We start from the raw sequence: 15011 nt of genomic DNA, 5'->3' as shown, positions 1-15011 counted from the left end.
TGCGAGTGTTGAGATGTCTAAGAGTAGGTATTCTATTTGAAGAAGTGAATTCAAGGGACATGTACATTTGAAAGAAAGATTCTTAGGCAAATCTTTGGACCAGTTAGAGAAAACGGAACATGAAGAAGATATAACTTCGAACTGTACAGATTATATAATGAGCCGGACATTGTTAAATTTATAAAAATAAGATTAGATTGGACCGGGGATGTTGTGAGAATGCAAGATGATAGAGTTGCGAAGAGAGTTTTTAAATTTATTCCGATGGAAAGAATGAAGGTTAGGAGACCGAGATTGAGATGGGAAGACTGTGTGATGGATGACATCAAGACTTTGGGTGTTAGAAATTGGAGAAGTTTGACATTGGATAGGGAGGAATGGCGAAAACTTCTGAAGAAGGCCAGGGCCCATGAAGGGCTGTCGTGCCATTGATGATGATGATGAATTCAAGGAACAGAAGATAAGTGTTTCATGTCCTTGATCAACTGGAGGCAGATGCATATATTGCTTTTGCTAAAGAAGCCGTACATAATCTTCAACTCCAGAGTAAGTAGAATAGAATAGAATAAAATATTTAGGTTTTAACTTATCCTATATTAAAAGTGAAGATATTAATGACAAAATAAATAAATTTAAACTGATGTGTGGCACTATTAAAAGAACCCTTAAAAATAAGAGGAAAGAAACACAAATGAAATTTTATAAAGTAATGGCTATTCCTATATTAATGTATGGATCGGAATGTTGGACGATCACCAAGAGACAAGAACAAAGATTGGAAGCAATAGAGATGAGATTTCTAAGAAATATAGCAGGATATACTCTACTAGATAAAAAACGAAATGAAGATATAAGAAAAGAATTAAATATTTTCAAACTCACTGATCGAATAGTTAAATATAGGAACGCCTGGAAACATATTGATAGAATGCCACTAGAAAGATTTACAAAATTGATGTTAAATTATAGACCTCATGGAAAGATAAATATTGGACGTCCACACAGAAGATGATATGAACAATTTTGTCAATTCTAGCTTTCATGAGACCGGAACGAGCCTATGGCGTAATCCTTGTATGGTGATGATGATCATGATGATGATGTTTTATTTTCGCTGGCAGAGTTAAGGCCATAAGGCCTGCTCTTCCACTCAACCAGCCTTAATTAAAACAATAGTTACACACATTATTTAAATTATGAATATTTACAATACACTTAAAAGATTCTCCAGCAATATTCTTCAGTTAAGTTTTAACGACTAGTACATGTTTATTTAAATTGAGATAAAACCTATAAGAAAAAGTAATAACTTAATTTATGAGCTAATGTAATTCAATTCAGTATATATGCAATATGTAAAGAATTATAATTAAGTTGAGATAGCTAGTTCCTTAAAATGATGAGAATTCATTTAATAAAAGTTTACTAGAACTATGTTATAGGGAGCAAAATATAAATCTAAAATATACTGATATAATGAGAATAGTAATGTGATGAGATTTTGCCATTACCAGTTCTGTATTCTATTTAGAGAAATTAATGGTAATAATAGAATGAACAGATGTTAATTTCATTATAAGTAACAAATATTAGTTAGTAATTAATCTTTTAAATAAGAATTTATGTAGGCCTACTCGTAATTTTGACCTACAGTAAATGAAGTTATTGTCCAACAACCCCTTACATCACTCGGAAGCGAGTTCCAATTTCTAGCAACTGAAACTATATAGGATGAAGAATATAAAAATGTACTGTAGTAAGGTGTAATGAGTAAATTGTTATGATGAGACCTGGTACTTAGCTGATGATATGCGGATAAATTTTGAAAACGAGAAGCCAAATAGATTGGGGTAGCGGTGCGCAGAATTTGAAATAAGAGAATGCAAGGCTCGTCGATCGCTTAGCCTTAACCAAGACAGAGTTTGGAAAGACGGGGAAACATCATCATACTTACGAATATTACAAATATGACGGACGCACGCATTATGCACACGTTGTAGCCTGCTGCTCAAATTTGCATTTAGGTTACTTAATATAACACCGCAGTAGTCGAAGTGTGGCATCGCGAGTGTTTGTACAGGGATTAATTTTAGCTTATCATATACAGCGTGAAAGGAGTATAACTATATTAATTTGAACTAGTATTAAATATCAATAAAACTAGTAGATAAGTTCGAATAACCGTTTCTCTATCTATAATGATTACAGAAAAAATCGAGTTCCTACTGAAAGATTGGAAGTGATACTTCGCTTGATTCCCCATAAATTAAAAGCATATCTAGGTACTCACGATTAGTAAATTTTGGCATTGTCCTTAATCGACTTCAGCTTTAGTGATCTACGAACAGACTGGCATAAGACTTGCTACTGCTGAGGTACAACGTAAGAACGCAGATAGACAGTGTACACTTGTCGAGCAACCCTTAAGTACAGCGATGCCAAATTTTCCTGAAGGTTTTTTCACACTGTAAATGTGTTTTTAATCAGTTAATCTTGTACGTTATTACACAAATGAAGTGGTTTTCGAAGAAATTACAAAAGGAATATTTTTTTCGGCTTGTTCTTCGCGCTGATATCTTACCACTCATACGTCTCGATACCCAATAGTTTTACCATGAAAGGAATTCAAACTTCAGACACAAATTATTATTTTTACGGCTAAACTGTTATTCAAATATCAAAATAACATTTAACCTTTTGGTTACATTTAATTAAAGATTCTGTTCTTAAAATTAATGCAGTTATACTCCTTTCACTCTGTATAGAGGTTCACTTCAAGATGTCTCTGAGGCCTTGACAAAGCTCCGAACACGAGTCTTCCACTAGCAACGCCAGCAACACTGTCCAAGAGACTATGAAGCACTCCAGAAAGTTCCTGAGCCCAATCGGAATGTGTTAAAGAGAAGGTGGATGATGTGATCTAGAAAAATTATGATCTTAGTATTTTTGCATCAAGTGACGTACTTCAAGTAAAAGGAACAACTACCCCTGGTACTGTGAAACCTGTTTAACTTCAAATATGCACCAGTGACAACATGCACACGTTTTCTGCCTATGAACTGGTGTTTACAGATAAGAATCACAAACGGACTCCTGAGAACTTCCAAAAAAAATCCTTCTTACCTACTGTGATTCGAACTACACACAGACTTTTTATTGTACATTGGCTGTAAAACATTACGAACAATAATGTGCTTTGTAACGACAAGCTAGTAAGTTCATTAATAATTAGAAAATTTATCAATATTAATTTCATAATTTACGAGTACATAAGCATGGCCTATTTTATTTCCTTTTATGCATAGTTCAAATACTTAGGCCTACAAGTTCACAAACATGAATTAAAATTATCTATACAAATCGTTTCCAAATTTTTGAAATTTATTTTTACATATTTGACATTACTTTTTGCGAATCTCACTATTTCCGAAATACAATTGATCTTTTGAAACATAAACTTATATTTTCCGAAACAAAAATTACTTTTTATCAATTTGATATTATATTTTTCCGAATTTCACTTTATTATTACCGAAATCCAATTGACTTTTCGGAACATAAACTTAACCTTTCTCAAAATGAAATTACATCTCACAGATTTTACGTTTTTCGAATTTCACTCGACTATTTCCGAAATTCAATTGATATTTTCGGAATATAAACTTGCCCTATGAGAAAATGAAATTACTGTTTCTGAAATACGCTTTAAAAAATGAGGTTGAAAAGGTTTAATGTATGTCAGTTCATCCACATAAACTGAAGAATAAAATTAGACTGTTATTTCTTAAGTGGATACTCGGTGGCCTGCAAACTCTGTTATCTAAATGAAACTAAAGCCAGGCCCTCTCGCTTACAAAGGAGCCAATGTTTACTAGCCCATTCATTGGACAAAACTGTTCTCTTTAATGGGTATCCATTACATTATCAGAATAGACTCATTTAGACTTCAATTAGCACTAAAAGGCCAGTACTGAATAGGGGATACTCGAACAATGTTCTTTGAGATTTGAGACTTTTATAGTGACAGAAACCTGCATTCTGGAACTAACAGGACATTAAACGCACTGGTATAAAAATCAAGAACTCTAATTCAAAGCAGATCAAGTAGAATTGATGTTGATAATACATCTAAAAGAAACAAGAAAATAAATACAAATTTTATAAAAGCATGGTCATACCAATGTTATTTTATTGGTATGAAACATATACATACATACTAGGTTCAAAAAGTTCCCGGAATTTGCTAGCATCATAGAAACAACGTACCTTAAACACTATTCTACAGCATTCCCTTCAAAATAGTTGCCTTCCGCAACAACACACTTTTGCCAACGCGTGTAGAGTTCCTGGAAGCAGGCCTGGAAGCCATTTTGTGAAACCCGTCTTAGTGCTCTCGTCGCGTTTGCGATAACCTCTTCAGCATTGAATCTCCGTCCTTTCAGAAGACTTTTCAGACGGGGAAACAGAAAGTAATCAGGTGGTGAGAGATCAGGAGAGTATGGTGGGTGATCCAAAGCAGTTATGTTGTGCCTGGCAAGAAAATTCTTTACAATAATTGCGCGATGAGCAGGTGCATTGTCATGCATAAGGAACCAGTTGTTTTCTACCCACTTTTCTGGACGTTTCCTTCTCACTGCGTCCCAGAGGCGACGGAGGGTTTCTACGTACAATTCTTTCGTTACAGTACGACCTTCTGGAATGAACTCATGGTGCATGAGACCCTGAGAGTCGAAAAAAACTTCCAAAATAACTTTGCTTTAAGTGAGCTTAAATGCGACAGGCTCATGTCAGTAGATTTACTGGCATGTGAAAGAACTCCTGCGGGACAAAATTCCGGCACATCCGGCGATGCTGATATAACCTCTGCAGTTGCGAGCGTCGTTAAATAAAACATAACATTTAAAATAACTTTGCCTTTGGAAGTGTCCCTAGGAAATTTTTGCTTCCGAGGAGATGTTTTCGATTTCCACTCAGATGACTGTCGTTTAGGGACTGGGTCGTACAAGTAGCACCAGTTTCATTTTGTTTAAGAAATCACCATCTTCATCAGCCATACTGATCATGTCCCCAGCAAAACACAGAACTTGATGTTTGTACTTTGCTCTGTGGACATAATTACAAAATGCGACGAACAAACAAAACACTATGATAAACAATTGCCTACAACTCAAAACCAATAATTGCCATTATCAACAAACTTTAAGGAAATGACATCATGAATGTTACCAACAAAACAAATGTATGATATCCCTTGTTATATATTAATACGAAAAATGGTAGTAAAATTCCGGGAACTTTTTGAACCTAGTCGTATACCGGGATATACAAAATGGGGATTTAATATTGCCATAAGAAAGCTATATTTATTATTACAAAAACTACCCACTGAGGGTAGCCCTTACGGACTCAGTATATCCTCAAAAAATATATGCAAACATAGATATTAAATTTTAAAGAAGGGAAACAAAGAAAAGGGCGTGAAAAATTACAATTGCTATTAATGTGGCACAATGTGATTAATTAGGATTTGGCAGATTTTTTTAACACAATTATCACAATGTCTTCCCTCACGGATGTTGGCAGAGCAAACTGCAGTCGAAATTCTTCGAAAAAAGCTGGTATAGTCCCTGGAGCATCTATGAAAAAGCCGAATACTTGAACGTGAATTAAGGCATATTTCAGCTTGAAATAATTGACTGTACGCTCATAGATCGACTTCTTCTCATGGTGGACCTCGGCTTACTGATGACATCCTACTTCAAAACGTATCGTGGGGTCCACAATGATGCCCTGTTTAGTATCAGCATTATACGGCAAAATATCTACTCGTCTCGTTGACCCATTTTCAGCTAGACAGATTTCTTCTTCTACTATCCAGCCTTATTTCTTAATGCGGCAGCAATTTTGGATCTGATGATGTCTAGAGTTCCTCAAGAGCAATCCCTGTTCACAGAATCCCAAGACATGTGCTACTAAAGTTTCAATCTCCGGGCAGCCATGTCTGCACCGGGTACCGTCGAGAGATCTGCCGGGAACGGAACGAACAGCTGCTAAATTTGCTGTCATTTTCAGGCTAGATATCCATTGACTAGTCGAAAGTCCTTTCTTGTTAGTAATTCAACTGTTGGCGGCTGTTACTAACAAAGTACATCTCAACACCTTTTCTCCGTCCTGAAAGAGTCTTCCATGATTCATATTCACGACCTCGCAATTCTTCTCGAAAATTTCGAATTATACTTTAGTAAAGTCTTCGGGAAAAGAAGAGGGAATCATACGACGATTTGAGTTCGACATCTAACCACAGTCTACTATATATAGTCACGAAGCTTGAGTTTTGAGGGTGCTAGAAACAATAGACTGTGACGGTTCTATTTTGCATTGCCTGTAATGAGGCGATATTAGCGATCCTAGTGGTGAGCAACTGTCTAATGTTTGCATATTTACTACGTATTGAGCTTCGCGACTGTATATACTAGACTGTGATCTGTCTCATCATGTTAATATGCGGATTATCTGCTCTGATTAATGATAGACAGATGTTACAATGTTGAAGAAAAGCTTCCCAAGAAGCGCGTATTACAATGAACAATGAAGAAATAACAATCAGTGGCATGTTTAGAAATTAGCAGTCTTTCATAATTTGCAAAACAAAAGAACATTAGCCGTTGACTTAATAACCACGTCATGTTCTCTTGTTTTACATACTTTCAAAGCTTGATAATTTCTAAACATGACCCACTGATTATTTCTTCATTGTCTCCATAAGAAACCTACGTCCTACGGCCAGAAAAACACACGGTATATTTAGATTCATATTATTAATAAAACTGGATGTAAGTCTTCCATATTTCGAAATCTCGAGGTTTTTAATGTAAGTATTAAAATGAATAGATGATTTCGTTAAATGAACTAAGACACTTGATTTTAAATGAATGCATTTGTATCTATAGTAATCTCACTAGAGGTTTTGATTTATCTAGAGGAAATCAAAACTCGAGTGGGATTTAATTGACTATTACACGATTAGAAGAAAGTATATAAAGATTAGAAGAAATAAAGCACTATAAAATAAAATATTAATTGACTTATTAAAATACTAAACTATCATGAAAATGTATTATTGTACCAACCCAACATTACAAATATTCCGCTACACAGCAGTAATGTGTTATGATCAGCTGTTCATTTGTTACCAGTTATGTTAACTTACTTACTTACTGGCTTTTAAGGAACCCGGAGGTTCATTGCCGCCCTCACATAAGCCCGCCATCGGTGCCTATCCTGTGCAAGATTAATCCACTCTCTATCATCATATCCCAGCTCCCTCAAATCCATTTTAATATTATCCTCCCATCTACGTCTTGGGCTCCCCAAAGGACTTTTTACCTCCGGCCTCCCAACTAACACTCTATATGCATTTCTGGATTCGCCCATACGTGCTACTGGCCCTGCCCATCTCAAACGTCTGGATTTAATGTTCCTAATTATGCCAGGTGAAGAATACAATGCGTGCAGTTCTGCATTGTGTAACTTTCTCCATTCTCCTGTAACTTCATCCCTCTTAACCCCAAAGATTTTATCCTCAAACACCCTTAATCTCTGTTCCTCTCTCAAAGTAAGAGTCCAAGTTTCACAACCATAAAGAACATCGGTAATATAACTGTTTTATAAATTCTAACTTTCAGATTTTTTGACAGCAGACTAGATGACAAAAGCTTCTCAACCGAATAACAACACACATTTCCAATATTTATTCTGCGTTTAATTTCCTCCCGAGTGTCATTTATATTTGTTACTGTTGCTCCCAGATATTTGAATTTTTCCACCTACTTATGCTAACTATACAATCTTAATTGAACTCTATGGATGATTACTAGTCAAGAAGGCTTTGTTGATTCAGTTTCATTTTTATTAAAACAGTTGCATTCCACTTCAATTATCAGTATAAATATTAAACAATCTCTGATACGTGGCTATCCATAATGTCATATAGCAGAAGCTATAACATAAACTAAATAATATAAATAAGATACATGATAGTAAAGTTTTAATCAAGGATGATGAAATATACATGAATCATTCTAAAAGGTGCAATTATTGATAGCAAAATGTTGGCAAACAAAGAAATACTAGGGAGGTGATAAAAACAAACACATGCTAGGGAGGTAGTAAAATTGTAGGATAAGCAGCCATGATTTGTTGAAACACGTCGTTCCGTACCATTTTATTGGAAAAAGGTATTATGACGTAGTAAAAGTAGCCTAATAGTCATATTAAACACGTTCAGAAAATTCAGGAAGAAAGAGGAACTTCCAATTTTTTATGATTGTGTTGGACAGCATAAACTTCACTGAGATACAGCAGATTGGAAAAAGCTTGTGCATTGTTCGAATTAAAGGGAGAGAAGCTGGGGACTTCTCCCCCTTCTGGAGTCCCTCCCACTAAGTTCTGCATGCCTTTGCTCATTCTGGACTGATACATTTATGTAATTGATTTGTGACGTACCTACTAGTTAATTGAGTTGTCATGGTACATAACACCGTTTCTGGTGTCACAGCAATTAAAAGGGACATTAAACATGAATAATAATAATAATAATAATAATAATAATAATAATAATAATAATAATAATAATAATAATAATAATAATAATAAAATTTGAGTTCCCCGAGCACTTTACAGTTTCATTAGTTCTAATGTAGACACTAATGTATTGTTTACTTATATTTTAAAATAACTTCCAACTCAGGTTCTACATTTTTGCTTATTGTTCATAATATTTGTGTGGAGTTTGCACTATTTATTTACTTTTCATAATTCCTACCCATGTTCATGAACATCCAATCCAGTCATCCGGCATATAGACTACCTAGCCCAGCACAGAAGTCTGAGAAGTTGCCGCACTCCTCAGGCGGTAGAAAGTGGAACGCACAACACGACATTTCTAGAACTGTTATTACATTTGTGCGAGATCGTGCGTATTTGCTTGGTTTCCGCACAAAACCAATCCGCGGAAAGTCTAAAATTCCACATTCAGTATTCCCAACCTAACACACATAAAATTTCCCTCTTCTTACCGCTTAAGTGACATATTGATTTTACTGCTTTAGGCTTTTAACATATTATTTTTCAATATAGTAATAATTATAAATTGGAAACTTACCACTGCAATTTCACCTAAATTGCACTGTTAATTATTGTTTTTAAATATTTTCAAAAATTAAGTAAACTCTACAACTCCACTAAAGTTACTGCATTCGTGATGCAAGTAACATTAAGGAAGCCGTGAAAAAATCAACAAGATTCCAGACTCATCATAGACTGGGGGAAAAAAAGACAGACGTAGGCTATATCACGGCCTGCTGGAGTATAGTAAACACAGAAAACATTTTAAAGCAACAATGTTGAAGATAGATATTTTTGTTTTACAAATTTGCCGTCATTGAACAGAAACCAAGATGGAGATTTCATTGCAACTAATTAGAAATTCCTCTTTAAGGTATGCAATTACGTTTCGCTTTTTCAAACTTTTCCTCGAAAATGAAAACTTCAACATACCGCTCTTGTAAAGCATATTACTATTGCAAAATACTTTTCACGCTGATTACAAAGTGAAAAGCTTCATTCCAAAATAAGTTTTGTAAAATTTTCAAGGGGGAGAGAGAGAAAAAAGGAAGACATCTGGTTGTGTACAGAGTTTTCGCACCTTTGTCATTAGCTAAAGTCTATGTTGACTTCAGTAGTGATGTTTTTGGTAACGCATATTCACGTTCGTAAAACTTCTGAAAAAATCGTAAGAGATCGGTGCAGGCGTTCATTCTTTCCTGAGCCTTCTTGTACTTGGGCCTGAATATTTATCCATCCTGAGCTGTTCTAAGTAAATAAAAAACGAGATGCCATGTTTAACACCGAATTAGGCCTACGGTAAACTTCGTTTACGCCAACGTTATCCGCATAGAGATAGGGGTTCCGCTATTGAAATAACGTGAAGGAAACAGCTCTGATTGGCTCTTTCATCGATGACGTATCTACTTATTGCACATTATTATTATTATTATTATTATTATTATTATTATTATTATTACATAAATAAAATAATAATAAATCCATTGCGTGACAGTCCACTGAAGGCCAAGGTCCACCAGCCGACAGTTAGCATTACGCTCACATGCCAGAGCAGAGGTGAACGATCATCCAACAAGTACTGGGTTAATATGTGGTTAGTCCAATGATTCCTCCAGCCGTTATAGCTGGCTTTCAAAACCAGATTTCGCTACAAATAACCCCAATTTATCACGATGCTCAGTGGAATGTTCGAAGACAGGTTTGGGTCTAAGTGACGTCAATAAGGCATCACTCATGACGCAAATAAGCCAGAAGATAATGGGGTAGGAACGCCAGTTTCTTCGTCCCTCCATTGCATACATCGCTGTAAACTAATCAGATTTCAGATGTATACTCGCTCAGTCCACTTGCCATTTTTATGATTTAGGCTATACATGTACATTATTATGTTTGAGACTTCTATCACTATATTTCAAGATATTTTTTTCTTTAACCAACGCCAATCCTTGTCTAAAATTTTCCGTAATTTTGCATGCCATATGAAAACTCGCTCAGTTCGTAGACCGTTGGAAAAAAAAAAAAACTATCCCAGTCGTTTCATAAAAATGAACTTAACGCGTTTTGGGATTACATACTTCAATAATAATTGTTCTTTCTCTGACACATATCGTTAAGTGAGATGTGCTGCCTGATAACAGATGTACATATCAGTCGGAACCTTAATCACAGCTCATCCACGGGTTAAATGAGAATTTTAACCGACATCGACATTAACCCAGATTGATACACGCGGTCATGAGAGTAGGCGCCAGAGATGTACGTAATGCATCAAGCGTGGGGCACCCTGTATAACTCGTAACATTTTATACATTCCAGCACTAGGTTCAGTTTTACAAGTGGAAGTGGCAGGATAATGCATCTCTACTCAAACTTCACGCTTTATGGCGTCTAAATATTAATAAAGGGGTAAAACCTACGTCAGCTGAGGTATGGATGAGGTCTAATTTAGCTTCTCAGCATGTCATTTGAGGGGTCCAATACGACCAGCTGTCGATTACCGCCTCCCCCGCACTACGCTCCCGCTCACCTGTATCGCACACAACGCGTGCAGTCTGGAATGTAGGGAGCCAAATTATTTTTTTCTGACGCTATTTCCCTACCTTGAAGTAAGTTCTTATCACGGAGTAGGGGAATCCAATTTGCTCGACTTCTCTATTCCCCTTATCTTTCATTCTTTTAATGCAGGAATGACAGAAAAAAAAAAGACTATTGAAAAAATATTTTTTATTATCTCAATTCAGGAACTATTTACTCAGAAACTACTTAAGATAAAGGGCTGAAATTGTATATGTTAATGTAAACTATAATAGTTCTTAAAAATGAATGGACTACTTACAAATGGCTTTTAAGGAACCCGAAGGTTCATTGCCGCCCTCACATAAGCCCGCCATCGGTCCCTATCCTGTGCAAGATTAAGCCAGTCTCTATCATCATACCCCACCTCCCTCAAATCCATTTTAATATTATCCTCCCATCTACGTCTCGGCCTCCCTAAAGGTCTTTTTCCCTCCGGTCTCCCAACTAACACTCTATATGCATTTCTGGATTCGCCCATACGTGCTACATGCCCTGCCCATCTCAAACGTCTGCATTTCAAGTTCCTAATTATGTCAGGTGAAGAATACAATGCGTGCAGTTCTGTGTTGTGTAACTTTCTCCATTCTCCTGTAACTTCATCCCGCTTAGCCCCAAATATTTTCCTTAGCACCTTATTCTCAAACACCCTTAACCTATGTTCCTCTCTCAGAGTGAGAGTCCAAGTTTCACAGCCATATAGAAGAACCGGTAATATAACTGTTTTATAAATTCTAACTTTCAGATTTTTGGACAGCAGACTGGATGATAAGAGCTTCTCAACCGAATAATAACACGCATTTCCCATATTTATTCTGCGTTTAATTTCCTCCCGAGTGTCACTTATATTTGTTACTGTTGCTCCAAGATATTTGAATTTTTCCACCCCTTCGAAGGATAAATCTCCAATATTTATATTTCCATTTCGTACAATATTCCCGTCACGAGACATAATCATATACTTTGTTTTTTCGGGATTTACTTCCAAACCGATCGCTTTACTTGCTTCAAGTAAAATTTCCGTGTTTTCCCTAACCGTTTGTGTATTTTCTTCTAACATATTCACGTCATCTGCATAGACAAGAAGCTGATGTAGCCCGTTCAATTCCAAACCCTGCCTGTTATCCTGAACTTTCCTAATGGCATATTCTAAAGCGAAGTTAAAAAGTAAAGGTGATAGTGCATCTCCCTGCTTTAGCCCGCAGTGAATTGGAAAAGGATCAGATAGAAACTGACCTATATGGACTCTGCTGTATGTTTCACTGAGACACATTTTAATTAATCGAACTAGTTTCTTGGGAATACCAAATTCAATAAGAATATCATACAGTATAATACTTCCCTCTTAACCGAGTCATATGCCTTTTTGAAATCTATGAATAACTGATGTACTGTACCCTTATACTCCCATTTATTCTCCATTATCTGCCGAATACAAAAAAATCTGATCAATAGTCGATCTATTACGCCGAAAACCGCACTGATGATCCCCAATAATTTCATCTACGTACGGAGTTAATCTCCTCAAAAGAATATTGGACAAAATTTTGTACGACGTCAACAAAAGTGATATTCCTCGAAAGTTACCACAGTTGGTTTTGTCCCCCTTTTTAAAAATAGGTACAATTATGGACTCCTTCCATTGTTCTGGTACAATTTCCTTTTCCCAAATAGCAAGTACAAGTTTATAAATTTCGCTATATAATGCACTTCCACCCTCTTGTATTAATTCTGCTGGAATTTGATCGATACCTGGAGACTTGTACTTTTTCAGATTTTCTATCGCAATTTCGACTATGGGACAAAATAAATGTATGGGAATTTGTCACGTTGTTCTTGTGTAATTGAAAAAGTATTAATTTTATTCCACTCATTTTCTCAAATAATATGTTTTTGACATGGGGGAAAGTTTTAAAAGTGTGAGATTAAAACTTTTTGTAATAGGTGTTCCTAACTGACAATCGGTTTTTTTTTCAGTATACTTTTCTTTCTATCATGCCTATGTTAAAACTATGACAGATAATTTGTTTCTGTCGCCAGCTCACAACTCAACAAAATTTGTTTATCACACGGTGCAAAGGAAATTAGTCTGTGTTTGGAGAAAAAATACTTTATATAATCATATTTATATGTCAAAATACTGGTAACATCGCTACCCAGTATCCTTAAGACAGAATAGAGTTATTTTAAAATCACTTTAACTTTCCAGGTCTGTTTCGCTTTGTGAATTTCCATGTTTGTTTTCTATTTGTAACTGTTCAGTTTTTTAAATATTTAATTCAAGTATGAAAATGTGGAGAGACATGTCATATTTTTATGGGACAAAATAAATGTATGGGAATTTGTCACATTGTGCTTGTGTAATTTTATTCCACTCATTTTCTCAAATAATATGTTTTTGACATGGGGGAAAGTTTTAAAAGTGTGAGATTAAAACTTTTTGTAATAGGTGTTCCTAACTGACAATCGGTTTTTTTTTTTTCAGTATACTTTTCTTTCTACCATGCCTACGTTAAAACTATGACAGATAATTTGTTTCTGTGGCCATGTCACGTCTTACCAACATTTGTTTATCACACGGTGCAAAGGATATTACTCTATGTTTGAAGAAAAAATATTTTATACATTCATATTATGCATATTTATACGTCAAAATACTGATAACAGAATAGAGTTATTTTAAAATCCCTTTAACTCTGCAAGTCTGTTTCGATTTGTGAATTTCCATTTTTTTTTTCTATTTGTAACTGTTCCACAAACGATTAGGGAAAACACGGGAATTTTACTTGAAGCAAGTAAAGAGATAGGTTTGGAAGTAAATCCCGAAAACACAAAGTATATGGTTATGTCTCGTGACGAGAATATTGTACGAAATGGAAATATAAAAATTGGAAATTTATCTTTTGAAGAGGTGGAAAAATTCAAATACCTGGGAGCAACAGTAACAAATATAAATGATACTCGGGAGGAAATTAAACACAGAATAAATATGGGAAATGCGTGTTATTATTCGGTTGAGAAGCTTTTGTCATCCAGTCTGCTGTCAAAAAATCTGAAAGTTAAAATTTATAAAACAGTTATATTACCGGTTGTTCTTTAAGGTTGTGAGACTTGGACTCTCATTTTGAGAGAACATAGGTTAAAGGTAGGCAGAGATGAAATTTTCGAACAAAACTGAAGAAAAAATGATTTTTTTTTTTTCTTCAATTTTTATCATCTTTATTTTCATATTCCGATGTTAGTTTTTTATTTTGTACCCTTAAAAGTATGAAATTAAAACCAAGATAACTGTATTACTATATTATTCCCATAATAAACTAACACTTATTATTTATATACCTTCTCTGAACATATAAATAAAAAGGAAATATTGAAAATTTCTTACAATATGGTGCATGGAGCATTTTATACCAAAGGATATAAAGTTTTATAAAATTATTAATATTTACAGAACTACTGTACTTAGAAAGTTGAAACTTGGTATGTCCATTACTAATAACATACTTAGTATCCATGACCAATTTCAAACAAATCGGATAATTTTTGTGGAATTTGAAATATTCACCTCTGCCTCCCATTAAGGGTGTTTGAGTCTGTGCTTAAGAAAATATTTGGGGCTAAGAGGGATGAAGTTACAGGAGAATGGAGACAGTTACACAACACAGAACTGATCGTATTGTATTCTTCACCTGACATAATTAGGAACATTAAATCCAGACGTTTGAGATGGGCAGGGAATGTAGAACGTGTGGGCGAATCCAGAAATGCATATAGAGTGTTAGTTGGGAGGCCGGAGGGCAAAAAATACCTTT

At 35.2% G+C, this 15011-nt stretch overlaps 1 protein-coding gene across 4 annotated transcripts in view; it reads right to left on the bottom strand.

Annotated features, from left to right (window-relative positions):
* Efa6 (Exchange factor for Arf 6) overlaps positions 1-15011 on the bottom strand; it is a 593207-nt gene that overhangs the window by 87587 nt on the left and 490609 nt on the right. The window lies entirely within an intron of this gene.

This window comes from Periplaneta americana, chromosome 4 (genome assembly GCF_040183065.1).
Source record: "Periplaneta americana isolate PAMFEO1 chromosome 4, P.americana_PAMFEO1_priV1, whole genome shotgun sequence".
Lineage (NCBI taxonomy): Eukaryota > Metazoa > Arthropoda > Insecta > Blattodea > Blattidae > Periplaneta > Periplaneta americana.
This window is presented reverse-complemented; position numbering and strand designations above follow the sequence as displayed.